At 40.2% G+C, this 16,376-nt stretch overlaps 1 long non-coding RNA gene across 5 annotated transcripts in view; it reads right to left on the bottom strand.

Annotated features, from left to right (window-relative positions):
* The window catches only part of LOC133465636 (uncharacterized), a 53,915-nt gene extending 40,719 nt beyond the window's left edge, over positions 1–13,196 (bottom strand). For 2 of the 5 annotated variants that reach the window (XR_009784698.1, XR_009784700.1), the window contains exon 1: positions 12,992–13,196. This is a non-coding gene — a long non-coding RNA (uncharacterized LOC133465636). Of the gene's footprint in view, positions 1–70; positions 169–804; positions 926–12,991 lie in introns of all 5 variants that reach the window. The other 3 variants (XR_009784699.1, XR_009784697.1, XR_009784696.1) reach the window with 3 other exon arrangements.
* Positions 13,197–16,376: the final 3,180 nt, after the last annotated feature.

Below are 16,376 nucleotides of genomic sequence, written 5' to 3'. Positions count from 1 at the left end.
TTGTACTTATGATATTATTATGATTATGATTATTACATTATATTGGCAGAAAGCAGTTTGCAGGATGTACCGCATAAGTGTACCATGCTCAAGTCCACTTCTTCCGAGTGTTCTGGGGTCAGGGCCGTGTACCACGCTTGAGCGTGCAGGAGCTGAATCCGGACATTCCTGTCAGAGGTGACAACAGCGTTGGGAAAGTTTATTTTCTACGTGAACCAGTTCAAAGTTCAGTTCACCGTTCCAAAAATGAACGAGGTCAGTTCATAGTTAATAATTCAAAATGTTGAACTCAGTTGATTATTCCAAAAATGAACTTGTTCATAGTTCTTTTTTGTTTTTCTCAATATGTTGCTGACGGGCTAGTCCCCTTAACATACTGGCATAACATAGCATAACATAACATCATTTTCCCATTGTTTCCACCCATTCAGTCGACACTATTAGCCAGCTGCAGCGATCCCCCCACAATCTGAAAAACATGAGGAAAAATGTGCTGCTTGAAAGGTCTTTTTTAAAAAGAAAACACGACTTTTGTCCTTAATGTGCAAACAAAAACACGCAACACAGTGTGACAGAAACAATGGTGAAAGGACATTGATAACTTTGCATTTCTCTCATGGCTGGCTGACTATATGAAAAAAATATTTTATTTTATCTATTCTTATTTTACAAAACAAAATAAATTCAATATTATGACAGTGTGATCCTAGTTTTAACAAAAGCATTTTGATGCAAATAATAATTTTCCTGGTAATCAATTTTTATGTGGGTACGGTGGACGACTGGTTAGAGCGTCAGCCTCACAGTTCTGAGGACTCGGGTTCAATCCCCGGCCCCGCCTGTGTGGAGTTTGCATGTTCTCCCCGTGCCTGTGTGGGTTTTCTCCGGGCACTCCGGTTTCCTCCCGGTTTCAGCTGCGGCGTGCCTGTCAGGAATGGCGGCCGTTCTCAATTACGTTCATCAAGCAGAAATGAACTCAATTCAGTTCACGTTCGCACAAAATATGAACTAGTTCATAAACTTTTGTTCATTGAACTTGTTCAGGTACAACACTGGGTGACAAAAGTACTAATATGCTGTACTTATGTAGAAGTACAGATACTTTTGGAAAACAAAAAAGGCTTTGGTAAAAGTCGAAGTACTGATACAACTCCTTAATTAAAAGGACTAAAGTACAGATGCTAAAAAGTAAAAATCTATTTTTACTGTTATTTATATAGATTAGATAGAATTTGAAAACTTGGCACAAAGGAATAAAAAACTTGTTTTGCATACAATTTAGTTCCCCTCTTTTATTAACTTGTATAGTGCTTGATTTGAGGGGAAAAAAATACATGCTATCAAAACAACTCGTTCCCATAGCTTTGCTCACTAACTAACTAACAACAACAACAAAGGCGAAATTAGCTAATGATAACAACTAAATAAATACAGCTTACACTTATGTGTTTTTTCAAAGTAGAAACTGGTGCAGGCTGGCTTATTCTCCATAACTCATTCTTGGAGCTGACAGCATTAAACATTTCTCTTAAATAAGGCCATGGATGGGGAATATCTTGTAGAGATAACTGATTTCAATTCAAGATAGTAGTAAAAGTAAAACGTCCTCAGAAAAATACTCAAGACACGCTCAGATACCTGAAAGTGTGCTTACAGTAACAGTACAGTAACAAAGTATGTCTACTGTACTTCATTACTTCCAAGCACTTATTACCGTAGGTGTCCCGTATGCTTGAGCACAATATGGAAAAGGTATGTTGTATATGCTCCTCAAATGTGTATAAATTACCACACGTACTACACACATTTTCATGTGAGCCATTTCACACTGCCTTTGTGTCAAATTGGAACCATGGAAACCAACATTTCACGAAGAGAACCAGTGTCTCTAAGATAGTGAAAGCCTGCATCATATCACACCAAGGAAACAATCATTTTGCATGCAAACATCATTTCATTTCTTTTCATCTTGTGATGCCTCTTTGTGTTTTATGCAGCCTTTCATGTTTTTTTAAATCGGCTTTCGCGTGTGTAACAAATGTTGGCTTGACAGTAAAAAACAACAACAAAATGCACCAAAAATAACGTGAATGCAATGATAAAGGCTTTCTCTCCTCTGTGTCAACCTGAAAGGAGATGTGCATGGTACAGCAGAATCTGACTGGCCCCAGTTGCAATCTGCTGCCTGAAGCCTTCTCGGGTATATCGATTATATGTTCAGAATTCCTAGAGGGCAATCATGACTCAACATTTTTCCTCCTCCTCCAGCCGTTGTCTGTTTTCGGACCATCTCCCAAGTTGTTGTTGGATAACAACGACAACCTATAGACATTAGTGTAAGTCCTCCATTCATAATTCTGAGTAAGAGTTACAGTACATAGTCCAAGTATGGAGTCACAGTTACATTATGTCTGCTCTGGACAGTCATATGTTAGAGATAGATAGATAGATAGATAGATAGATAGATAGATAGATAGATAGATAGATAGATAGATAGATAGATAGATAGATAGATAGATAGATAGATAGATAGATAGATAGATAGATAGATAGATAGATAGATAGATAGATAGATAGATAGATAGATAGATAGATAGATAGATAGATAGATAGATAGATAGATAGATAGATAGATAGATGTGTGACATGAGACATATGTGACCCGTTTAATTGGAACAGCCGTTTTAAAGATGTGTGACACGTGCAGATCGACGGAAACGTCACCTAATCAAAATGGAGCTCAGTTGTCTATTTAGCACAGTGGTTGCAATTTTTTGGACCCTTTTATTCACCAACAACTTGCTAAAAACAAGTTACAAGTAGTTAGCCAGTGTGTAAACGATTACGTCACCACTCATTTACGTCAAGCAGGGTATGCGCAGACACAGTTCACGTGTCAAAAATGCACTTCTGATCGGTTTGGCAGAAAAAATATCAGAGAATCTGAAATTGAAATGAAATTCCATTCCGATTCGGCCTGTTTATTCCGATTGAGGTAATTATATAGAGCATTTTCATTTTATTTGGGCTTCTAACCCGATTCTAATTCGAATACGAGGCTCAATGTAAACCTGGCATAAAGTATGTCTCGGCTCCATAGCTATAATGTCTGCGAGTGTGTGTTTCTCCATAAATAGTCACTGATTCAATTAGACTGGAAAGCAGTATTGAGGCTAACAGTTTATCTGACACTGCCACAAGGAAATTTTGAGTTTCATGTTTCAGCGGTGCATCAAGGCTTCCATGTGTTGCCTGTGGATACTGAGTTGTAAACTCATCCGCAGTCCATCGGAAATTTGAGCTTGTGCTGTCAGTTCAGTAAACGCTACCTTTATCGTTAACCCCCACTTTGTTTTCCCCCAATTTCCAGCCCTCATAAGTCAACTCTCAGCTGCTGGCCTCTCAGAGCATATTTTTAGCAATAAAGCTCAGTTTTCTATTGATTGTATCTGTTCTTTTTTTGTGTGTGGAACAAACTGGAGGTGAGCCACATTCCCGCAGCCGTCCATCGTCCTTGAGGGTGCAGCGTCATTAATGGGCTCCTCATGTTGCAGCTTGAGGCCTTCTCTGAACTGGACATTCAGTCTGACAGCTCATATAATTTATTACAATCCCAAGGCTGTGATACACCCTTTATTAAACAACACGTTCATCTGTAGGGCATACAGTGTTTTGTTTGGACTCTACATGAACTAAAACTGTAAAATTCTGTTCGATGTACTCGGAAGTAAAATTGGAAAAAAATAAAATAAAAATAGTTCATCCAGAACAGCATTTGTGAGCAAAATCACTAATGTTGGACATGAGAAGGGTCATTTTAGCTGTGACAATTGGTGCTGGCTTCTCTCGGAGTACTATTGCTGTCCCAACTTTCCCATCTTATGCAAGATGGGCACATACATTCAATATCCACGTACTCTGGGTGAGTTAAATCAAATAAAACATGGCTATTATGCAGTTGCTGGTTTCCCCAAAAGTATTGGCGCGCTAGATTTCTGTACCTTAATAACAATTTTTTTGGCTCTTCCCCTTAATCTTCCAATTCCATCCCATCCATCCATCCAATTTCTATCCCACTAATTCTCAATAGGGTTGTAGGTGAGCTGGAGATTATCCCAGCTGTCTTTGGGCAAGAGGTGAGGTACACCCTGGACTGGTCAGCAACCAATTTCAGGGCCCATGAAGACAAACAACCACTTGGACTCACACCTATGGACAATTTTCACTTAACCTAATATGTCCAATGTTTTTGGAATGAACATGAAGCTAACCCATGCAAGAACATGGGGAACATGCAACCAGGAAGGCTGGAGCAGAGATTCAAACTCAGATCCTAAAACTGTGAGGCAGGAATGCTAACCAATGGACCATGCTACCTCTAGCCTAGTCCAACCCCTGTTTGATTAATTAGCTTCATTAAGAGGTGTGCCTAAATACTTTTGTCCTTTGTGTAGGTGTCCCAAATGCAGCGATGATGCAGATATACAAGAAATGATCATGCCTACCCTATTTTGTGTCAAACACGAACCAATACATTTGCCAGCTAGCCATTAAATGGTATACAGTATTAAAAAACAAACATCCAGGGTATTTTCCAGACCTCCATTTGTCTTTTAAGTGGAGCCCCCCTGACTTCTTTGCCAGTAAAAATCTGATGTGAAACAACCCTCTGAGCTCGCTTAATGATTTTTCCACTGGCTCCCCCTCTCATTTTCCTCATCCTATCTGTGCTGCTGCTAATGCTTTTCCATATTTGTATGAATGCTCTGCGTTCACCAGTGACCTCGCCTCCTCCATCGGCTTTTGCTTCCCTGTTATGCAGTTATGGATGTGCTGCCTTCCACACGCATCTCCGCATGCTCATGCACAAAGGGGCATGTTTTAAAATGTTGTCTCACTTCTAGGACATTAGCTCTAAACAAGGAGGCTATTGAGCGGTGCAGTAAGGGGAGGGGCAGGTCTGGCATTCAGGCTGCCATTCGACAAGGGGGTGAGACTGAACCACACTGGAGGGGGGTGTAAGGTCAGAATGACAGTATGGATACACAAACTGTTTTCTTCACTTTTTTGGAATCTTTATTGTATTTTGGCCATACTGATTTTTGGGAGCTGTTTTGTTGTACCCAAGCACAATACACTGAGACAGAAACAGCTATTAGCTGGAAGAGTTTATATATACTGTAGTTCTAATCCAAACGTTTTTAATTACTGGACTGTGTTCACGTGTCCCTTGGCTGGGCATCACCTCAATTTTCTGCCTCCGTGCGTGTTCATATTGACTCCCTCATGCTTTACTCGTCTCTAATGGCTTTTCCTCTCCTGGCCGAAAGCAACACATATTTAAAATAACTTGTGTTGTATAGATTAGAATAAGTAGAATATTGCTGCTGTCGTTGCCATGGCGAGAGATCACCAACTTTGATTGGCTACAATATTGGTGGACCAGCCTAGAAAAAAACTTAATTGAATTTTAATGTTTTAATCAAATATAATTGATTAGAATCCCTCAAGGCGAAATTAAAATGACACTTTTCTGTATATAGATTGTATTTTGCACACCACACAGAGAACCAGATCACACGCTTACAGGCATGTGAGGAAAAAGTCCGCACAATAATGCCGCACCGCTTCGACAGTAAGCAGACTAGCATCTCCTACAAAATAGTTGCCATTTTCATGTTTTTGTCTGCAGCGGGACTTTAACCTACGACCCTCCGGCTCCGAAGCTCAAGTCCTTCCAAATGAGCTACTGCCGCCCCAATGTTTACTTCATGATGGTATGTTAACACAGATTAATTGTATAAAAGTATTTTGCTGTTGCTTGACAAAATCCCAATTACTTTAAAGTAAATTACACTCCATCACAAACAATTATTCATTACTGTTGCTTTAACTCTTTGAAAGGTTCATTAACTCTCCCCAGTTTGTTTTTCTACACGTCAAGTTACAGACTCTTGTGGCAAAAATATTGATAACCCGGTTATGTTTGTCACAATGACTTAACACACTTGTGCAGTCACTGTGACCTGCACTCTGAATGACTGCTCTGTAGTGCTTGGCTTTGCCTATAAACAAACAAGGAAACAAAAAAAAAATTAGGATGTAAACTTGTTTTGGGTGATGCGTTGCTGATGTTGCAATTGAGTCACTTCGTCAGTGAAATTCGTCTGATTTGGATAAGGCAAATAGTAGCCCGAGTTTCTTTATTTACTCAACTGCAGATGTGGGAAGGGATGAATTGGAAGGGGGGGGGGGGGGGGTGTTTGGCTTTGTGTTTTACTTCATGATGTGTTTTGGCTTTGTGTTTACATATGTCATATCACATTTGTTTAAATAAATGGTATCTAACGTTTGTTGAAAGACACCAGCTGTAAAGAAAACAAAATTTTAGAAAGTCCAGCTTCAAACAACCATGTAAACATAGTGTAGTTATGCTTTTCAGCACAGCATACACAGGAAGTCAGCTGTTCTGTTTTCCAGGTTTAGTCACGTGATGTTCCGCATATAGCGAATTACTGTAACTTTCTCGTAACAAATATTTTGGCTTGCAACACAGAGCAAAAATATTGACCAAGCGATGTCTCGTAATATGAAAACCTCGTTAGTTGGGGCACTCGTAAGGTACCTCTGTACTTTAAAAAAATGACACAAGTACATTACAATTTTCATCAATTGAAATTGGATTTTCAAACTAAACAATAAACTAAGTTATTATGGTGAAATTGGGCGGACTGAGGGGAACCAAAAAGACATGACAGAGCGATCACTTATCAGTCTACTTTGTAAAAGTAGAATTGATGTAGCTCTTGTATTGCCTCTCATGACAATGTGTCAAGGTGACCATGAGAGTAGACCATACTAATGTTTTCCTTGACTGTTTCCCACCATTAATGGTGAACCCACTGTCATCCAGATGTTGGCCTTCTCTCCCATTATGTTTCCAGAACATCCAGTGAAAGCTTTGGGGTGGAGCGGGCGTGCCCTCTTATAGCGCTCTCTAAAAATAAACCTTTGCCCTTACATAATAAGCAAATGTGTGTGAGAGAGAAGTTGATCAACGCCAGCAGGTCCACACGGGGATGTGATATGATGAACAAGCACTTTCAGGGCTCTGGTGGACAGTCATAAGTGAGGTATTAATTAATTCCATCCCATCTGTACTTGCAACTCTATAAAGAGATTTATGCACGCATTTTTTTAGAACTTGCAAAAAAAAAAAAAGGAAAATCCAACTGCAGTCCAGATCTAAAAACAATAAAAGGATCATCATTTGCATATTATCTACAAACCTGCCATCATATTTTCATCCGATTTGGTTGGAGGTGGATTGGGCATGTTGGCTACTGTTGAGGGTTACTCTCGACTGAGTCATATATTTGCAATTCGAGATGAAGCTTGGCCTTCATTTGTTGGACTCAGACCAAAGAACAGTTCAAGGAACTTTGTGCATATCTGGGGAAGAAGGCGAAGGAATGTCTCCCGGAGTGACTGTTATACTTTTAAAAAGTTGATTTCAAACTCACCAAGTACAACACAATGGCCCAGGTGCCAGATCCAGAAAAATAAAGCAAATAAAGTGTCTCCTCAATAATTAATTTTTCTTGCCAAATCGTTTTTTTGTTGTTGTTTTTATTTTGGCAGAAAATCTGTATTGAAATTACAATTTGCCTTGACTTTTAACACTCAACACATGAATACTTTCCTAACATAAACTGCACATTAGTTGCATGCTAAAGCTACGTTTACACTTTGTTCCTGGTTCAGGTCACCATAGAACTGGATGGTCGTGAGACAAACCGGGGTGGGAAATGGTCAGACGTGAAAGGCCACGATTGCCGTGAATGCCCAGCATTTCAATTCTCAAAACATTTGCGACAGCAGTCACACTGTGGATGAGGAATCCTAGTGGGTCAGAATAAAACGGGTGAGCGCAATATTAAAATACATTATAATTACATTATTATTATGCTATACTATACTATAATAATAATACTCTATAGGGGCACAAACATGCTCCAAAGCTACCCGGCGTGGCCGAAACGAAGGGCGCCTTTGAGCCTGCGGGACTCAGCAACCCCGTCCTTCCACAGCCCGTTACAGATACCATGGACTGTGACAAAACTTAATAAGACTTGAATATGGAGGGAATGGCCCAAATCCCACAGTTCACTACATTTCAGGCCACTGGGAACATTAAATATGTGTGTGCCACAATTGGCCATGACTTATGAATTCAAATTCTATTAACTGTCAATATCTAATACAACAATTATTTGCATAGGTGTAAACATATATAAAAAAAAAACAAATGGAAAATTGACATAGGTAGTTTTCATTGAGCAGTGACCAAACAACCCCCTCCCGCCAAAAGAAATAGTAAGAGTGCTATTGCCTTCTTAAATAAAACCTTTCCTCTCTTACATCCCTCCTTGTCTGCTCATCACTCATTGTCCCCATACGACGTTATTGTTGTTGTTCCCATGGTGATTGTGACTGAAGGCCTGTGCGCTCGCTGGGACTTTCACTTATGTGAAAGCAAACAACAGTTGCAGTGTGACAGAAGGTGACGCTTTATGAAATTGTACAGACAGATATGCGGATGTAATACTGAGGGAGGCTGTTGTCAGTCGTAGAACCCTGTTCCTGTTCATCAATCCGATGCCGCCTGAAGACGGAATGTAAATTACACATGATGCAAATGTTCTTACCAGAATCAGAATCAGAACCAGAATCAGAATCATCTTTATTTTGTCAAGTATGTTAAAAAAACAAGCAAGGAATTTGTCTCAGGTAGTTGGAGCCGCTCTCGTACGACAACAGACAGTCAATTGACAGAGAACACTTTTTGAGACATAAAGACATTGACAAAAACAGTCACTGAGCAATAACAGGTTTGCTAATTATCTGGTAATGCCGGTACAAATTATTTATTTATTTTTTATTGTTTTGACAATTGTGCAAAACGCAATAGCAATATATAGCAATAGTCCGGTGCAATGACCATTGTGCAAAGGGCGCCGAGACTTCAAGGAGTGTATGCAGTTTAAAGTGACGAGTAGTGCGATAATCTGGGACATTGTTGATTGTGCAAATGTTGCAGATACTCCTCAATCAGTGTGCAAGTGGTGCAGATGCTACTCTGGCATGAGTGGCTAGTATTGGTCAACAACAGATATGCAAATAGTGCAGGGTGACGAGACTACTACAGTGAGTGCACGAGTAATGTATAATTGGCACGAGTGCACTAGTAATGTATAATTGGCCCGACAACAAACTCAAGACAAAAAAATTGGCAGCATGTTGCAATGGAATTAGATTGACATGGCAGCACTAAAATCTGGATTGGATAAGGGGTCATCAAATATAGCCAATTGTCCGTAAAAATTGAAGCACTTTTTTTTTAGGCCATGTGCACACATACTACTGTACAGTACAAAATTCTTGTTTTGTAGGATTCTTGTGTGTCCTAAAACACCCAGTACAGTACAAAGTTATTGTAAATAAATATATTTTAAAAATTTTTTAAATGTTTGAAAGTGTCACACTTTATTTAAACTTACCAAGCCGTTGTGCTTGGTAATGGTGACATCGTTGAAGTACAATACTCATCATAGGGGAGTCGATTTCGTGAGCCGCGAAGAGTTAGTTTGCTTCCTAGTTTCAAATCCATTGTCAAAGGTGGACAGCTTGACAAGAAGAAAATAGTACTATAGCATAAATAGCATGTTTCTGAGAAAAATAATCAGACAAATAAATGCTCAATGAAGTACAGATACCTGAAAAATCTACTGAATTGCAGCAATGGAGTATTTCTACTTAAAACAGTAAGTGGATGTCCTGCATGTAAAATGAAATGACAATTATTTTTGTTTTGTCCTTTCTCTGCCACCCAATACGTAACACATCTCAGTGCTATATTACTTATACTAAGCCATTCGAACCATGCAGGACTTGGAGGAGCTTTAACCTGCCTCTCCTGTCCTCAGCTGGCCTGCGCCCACACTCCTCTATAAAAATTCATGTGGGCTCTATTCCATTTACATGCGCCGTGACTTCATTACTCAATGTTCTGGTTATCATTAATAACTGGCGACAGGAGCCATCGCATTGATTATATGACACGTGCGTGTGCATGTGCCTTTTCGTGACTGAGTATGGACTTTTTTGAGTGCGGAATATTTGCAATTTTGCAGTTTATTTCTATTTTGCATAGTGGAAGTTATCATGAACAGCTCAAATCACAGACATTATGTGACGTACACTGTGGGTGGGTGTTTTCCGAGTTTGTGTATTATTTCGAGTCATATGTTATGCCGGGTATCTTGAATAACTGGGAATAAACGATACTATACTGATACACATGCAAACAAGCAAGCTTTCACGCTCACATTCACACCGATGGACAATTTAGAGTCTTCAATGAACCTATACATGCATATTTTGGGGATGTGGAATGAAATCGGAGTACTCGGAGAAAGCCCACGCAAGCACAGGGAGAACATTGAAAAGTCCAGACACGAGAGCCTGAGGTGAGATTTGAACCCCGATGCTCGGAACTGTGAGGCAGATGTGTTTACCACTATTTCCATAAGTGTCATTACAGCCTAATTCCACAACAGCTTTCCTTGAAACAAAATGAAATGAAATGCTGTTTGTGTCTGGCCTTCCACTTTCCCCTTTATCCTGATAATGCAAGAACATGATGCTCTTTATCACCTATGGTGAGAGTGTGTGAATCTTTCCAAATGTCCACTGTTTATTATCCCTCAAATAGGTGTGTGCGTGACTCTCCTTAAATTTCTCTGAATTCTCCAAGACCTCGTCACGCACTGCCTGAGTCCTCCCTCCGCCAGTCATTGCCAGTCCAAATATACAATCTCTGGCACCATTATGTCAAAGATGATTGGTGTGTATGTGATTAAATAGGTGTAGTGAGTCAAAGGTCAGGGGAGAACAGACGGGACACGGCTGTCCCACTGACACGGTAGATATTTGGGGAAAGCCGTTTGCGTTTCATGAAGAATCAAAGAACATTGGCTGGGTGAGGTTTGCAGCGCCCTTCAAGGTGTCTGAACTCAAACGTAGACACCAGCTTCCAATAAATAAGTGTGAAGAGCAGCAGCTGGGTACTTCCTCTTCATGGGCCGTGAAAAGATTAAGCAGCACGTTGAGGAAAATGGGATTGCTTCGGTTTGGGAGACACTGTGAAGTGTTAAAGTGAAGTCAACAAAGTGGGATTGAAGATGCATTTCATGAGGCACGTGAAAGGCTTGATCTGTTTTGGGCCTCCAGTTATTTGCTAAATTTGCATGGTCATCAACAACTCAGCTTTTGCCTCGAAGACCATGTTGAAGTGATCCCCTTTATAGGACTGTGAAAAGGTGTTGGGCCACCACTGATTATGTTGATTTCATGACCTTTACCACAGGAGTCATTTTGGCATAGTAAAAGATTGTAAAAACAATAGGACAGATATAGTTATGCAAATAAAAAATAAAAAAACAACTTTCATTAAAATTTGTTGAAGGTTAGCTCATAAGCTCATAAGTAGGAACACAATATTTTGATGAGGATCTGGATAAAGGTGCGGATACAAGAATTTATTTTCACAGTTTGCGTCACGGGCATCACAGTGGAATTTTGGGTTTAACTGTGTAAATGTGAGGCAGCGCGGTGAAATAGTGGTTAGCACGTCTGCCTCACAGCTCTGAGGTCGAGTAGTGTACATGTTCCCCCTGTGCCTGTGTGGGATTTTTCTGTGTAGTTTGTCTTCCTCCATCATTCCAAAAACATACATGTTAAATTCTTTGTAGACGCTAAATGTGTGAATGCGAGCGTTTGTCTATATTTGGCTTGCGACTAGTCCAAGGTGTAACTCGGCTCTCGCTGATAGTCTGGCTCCAGCTCACCTATGACGTCAAGCCAAAAAGGAAAATGGATGGATGGATTGATGGTATTTGGACATGAGTCACCCTAAATTGATGAAAAATTCAGCCAGAACCCTCAAAATGGCAACAACAATCTTTAATCAATCAGTCAAATATGGAAATTTTTTATTAGAATAAGGAAGTCACTGAAAGAGTAATACAAAAAAATTGTTGGAACACTTTTAATTCGGCAAAGACAGCATTGACGCTGTCCGTCTATTCGTCGTCCTCCCTGAAACAGGAGGTATCCTGCTACCTTAAAACAAATACGGACAAACATACAAAACTACAACGACTACGATGAATGGACACATTTTGTTCAGAACTAGTGTCTAGCGAGTGATTTTTGTTTGTGCCGGACACACTAAAAGTGAGCCTACACGAACTGGTTGAGAGAGGAGAAAAATTCCAGTGAGCAGAAGTTCGAAAATATTTGTACTCCACATCTTGGTTATCGCATATGCTGAATATGACATTACTCAAGTTAGGACAATTAGATACTGTTGATTATTCAGCATCTTATTGCCTTAAATGGATAAGTATCAAACCACAGACTCCACGTAACTGCAGCAGTTGTTGTTATTTCAATTTCATCCATCCGTTTTGTGTACCGCTTATCCTCATGAGGTTGCATGTGAGCTGGAGCCTATCCCAGTTGACTTTGGGGTGAGAGGAGGGGTACGCTCAGGACTGGTGTCCAACCAATCACAGGCTACATGTGTATCGACAAACAACTCATTCACACTCACATTCACTGCTATGGGCAAATTAGTCTTCAAAGAACCTAACATGCATGTTTTTGGAATGCGGGAGGAAGCTGGCATACCGGGAAAAAACACACGCACACAAAAAAACACGCACAAAAACTGGGAGAACATGCAAACTCCACGCAGGAAGGGCAGACACAGTTATCGAACACCGAACCTCAGCACTGCGTGGCAGACGAACTCACCACTATTTCACCATGCTGCCATTTCAATCTATTTCTTAGATTTAAAAATATTACAATAGCTGTAAGAGAATACCATCCTGCCACCTCCAACAACAATGAATCAAGCTCCTACCTGTCACAATCTTGGAGCCTCATTCTCAAACGTGACCAGTGGACTGCGGCAATGTGATATTGGCTCACCTCGCACGCTCTGCAAGACAGACTCTAAATAAAGAGAAGGATAATGTGCTGAACTCATTTTAGCTATGCATCAAGTCCTTCATGATACCATATCTGTTTCCAAAACAGGTATGGAGCAGTTAGCTGTAAGGACTCTGTTACCAGTATCTGTCTGTGTGTGTGTTACTATGTTTGCACATGACTCGCCGATAAGGTAGCAGGAGGTCTGCCACACACAAACACCTATATTCACACCAACTGTACTGAGACAGGATGTCTGGAAACCTTACAGCAGAGCAGCCGGTTTATGGACTGTGAATGTGGTACATGGTGTCTGATTCGCACAGATGCACTGTAGGGCAAAGTGTTTGTAGCCAGAGATAAAGTCTTGTGTAAAAAGTCGTATACTTTCAGATATGAAAATCCACCTCACTTAGGATTGTCGTCCTTGTACTATCTCTCTAGGAAAAAACATTTATGAATAATTGAGATGTTTTTGTTACTCTAAAAACAGAACCTGATACATATCATAATTTAGACATGATTCATTCCACAAACATTTTCTTATTGCTTGGCTCAGGCAACACATACTACAACAGTGCCACTGAACATTGGTACTGTGAAACAATGTGTTCTCATTAGTCTTATGATGCCACAGACTATAAATACTGTTACTGTACTTTCAATTTCATTATTCATATTTATGACAACATTTACTCCGTTACAGTTTCTAAAGAAAATGTATACTTTTATTGCAATACATTCCCCCTAACCATCTCTGTTACTCGTTACAAAATATAATCCCAAGCAATTGTTAGTTGATGTAATGCCTGAACTGCGACGCACAAACAGGAAGACTAGTCCTGCCTGTACTGAGGTGGTAGGGAGACCGTTAAGTGGAGATCAGTGATCAGGAAGTCTTTATATTGGCACACCAGTAGTGTGTGTCTCTGGGTTCTTCGCATTGTGGTTTTTGCATAGGTTTTCCTTTCCTTTACTGTCCAAGGGGGATAACACGGAAGTACTTGGAGGAAAAAATTTATGAATTCTGAATTCTAAAAATGCTAAGAGAAGGTGCCTCAATACAACTTTTTAGGCACCTTTAGCATTGGTTACTCCAGACCGAAAGAAAAGGAGATGTTACCCATAATCCTTTACAGCAGCAATATTTTAGAGTGTTTGAGCTGTAGCATTAAACAGTTTTTCATCGTCTCAGTGGTCTGGATTTTTTTGAGCGGGGCTAAAACAGCGCACGCTGACGCAACCAGGCCCCAGCATGAGTCGGCCCTCCCCCACTATATCAGTACCGAGCACCGTCTTTGGCACAATTGAGAGTTATTTAGTAATAATAGCTTGGCCCATTTCTACCACTCCATGTGGAGTTAGCCATCAAGCTTATGCCTACAACCTGAAAAATGCATCTTTCCTGAAGTGTTACATGTTATTTGGGCTTCTGTGTCTGTGTTGTAGTTACGATGGTGTATTGGACAGCCTTGATACCGAGCTGTGAGGTCCGCAAGCTGCTACTAGCTACGTAGCTAGTATCAGCTAGCATGCCGGCATCGGGGTTGTCCAATATCCTACTGCTCGCTCTGTATGCCGCGTGTGAGTCACCAAAACAAAGACACTTCATGCAAAAGTAACTCTTTATTACATTCGCTAGCCCATGAGCTAACAAGCAAGTGAGTTAACGCACTAACGAGCTCGCTCAACCGCGACTGGGTCGTTCGATACGTCAGTGCCTCGCTCATTGTGTGGGTGCCCATATAATAGAGACAAGGCACTTAAATGTTTATTGAAAACAGCCGCACACGTTTTTCAGCCTGTAGGTGACTACAAACACTTGGTACACGCCTACACAGTCCTGCAAAAGGGAGGGGGGGCCTCTGGTTTTCTCGATTTTGAAGTCTTATTTTATATACTTGACGATATTTTTTATTCATTCAAATTTTGGCAGGCTTGTTAAAAACCCTCTTCTCTGTGGTGTGTAAAATTTAAAAGATTTATTTGTCCCATTACACTCAATTTAAGTAGAGCAAATTTAAGATATTTTAGGACTTTTACTCAAGTAATACTCTAAAAGGTGACTTAAACTTCAACTAAAGTTATTTTCTGTTCAGATACGTGTACTTTTACTCAAGTATCGCCCTGAAGTATTTTATATGAGACTGTTTCTCCTGTCAGAACAGCATGTCTCATATTTCAGTAAAGGAGAGCTACCGAAGTGATCATCAATAGAAGGCAAAGGTCAACTGTATTCTTTTTCTTATCAATGTGTAAGGCTACGTGATTCTGATTCAGGTCATGTGCAGGAGCAAAGGAGGTTTTCACTCACTCTGCTGGTGATGTGGATGTGGAATATGAACCTGTGGAACAGTGGTTGTCTGCGTGAGCAACAGACATGTTCATTGGACGTGTGCATTCATGCAAATGTTTTATGACCCTACAACCTTTCCGTCTTTCTATTCACTGTATGTTAATTCTGATGTTGTTGTTTTTTTGTTTTTTTGTTTTTTTACAGCATGGATGTTACACAGCTTGTTATGCACACATAACCACTCAACATGCACCTGTGTATCCTCCATCGATCCTTGCATCCTCATCTATCCAGCCATCCGTCATCCTTCCTTCATTTTTGTTGCTATCGTGCATTTCGGTAGCAAGCACACTGAGTGAACAGTATATGTTGTAGTTGTGTGCTGGTAAACTCAGTGACGTCATATCGTTCAAATATCTAAATGATGACTGTTAAGGATGAGATGCAGCCGGTTGCCTGTGACAATCACGAGGTGTAGACAAAACCACAGCATGTCAAGAAAATACTGCATTTGTAGTTTAGAGAGAATTGATCTCTTTTGAATAAGGATGAGATTATCTACTGAATGGTGGTGGATTCAGCTCTAAATTAGACATCCAATAGAGTACAAATGTGGGTTCAGTGCAACTGGATGCAATTAGTCAGGAGGTCTGAATGTGTGCGTATCTGTGTTTGGAAATGCCAATGGACAAGTTAGCCAGAGGCTTTTTTTCATCTCCAAAGGACAAAGGAATCTGCCGCCATCTGTTAAACATCGCAGGTTATTTTGTTCTTTTTCTTTCCTCCATCCTCCTCCTCTGCTGTCTCCATCTATCTGTCCTCTCATTTTTCATCTGGCATTTTCAGCTGCTGTTTGCTTTTAATTTCTCTTTGTGAATCTTAATTGTGTCTTCACTGGGTCACTTCTAATGGGAATTATGATGAGTAGGTCAGACTTTGCAGCCAACCCCACCAAAGCACCCATAACACTTTTCTACTGATGATACTAAGTGCTCTCCATGCTGCTGATTCTGCTTTATTT

This window comes from Phyllopteryx taeniolatus, chromosome 16, assembly GCF_024500385.1.
Source record: "Phyllopteryx taeniolatus isolate TA_2022b chromosome 16, UOR_Ptae_1.2, whole genome shotgun sequence".
Lineage (NCBI taxonomy): Eukaryota > Metazoa > Chordata > Actinopteri > Syngnathiformes > Syngnathidae > Phyllopteryx > Phyllopteryx taeniolatus.
This window is presented reverse-complemented; position numbering and strand designations above follow the sequence as displayed.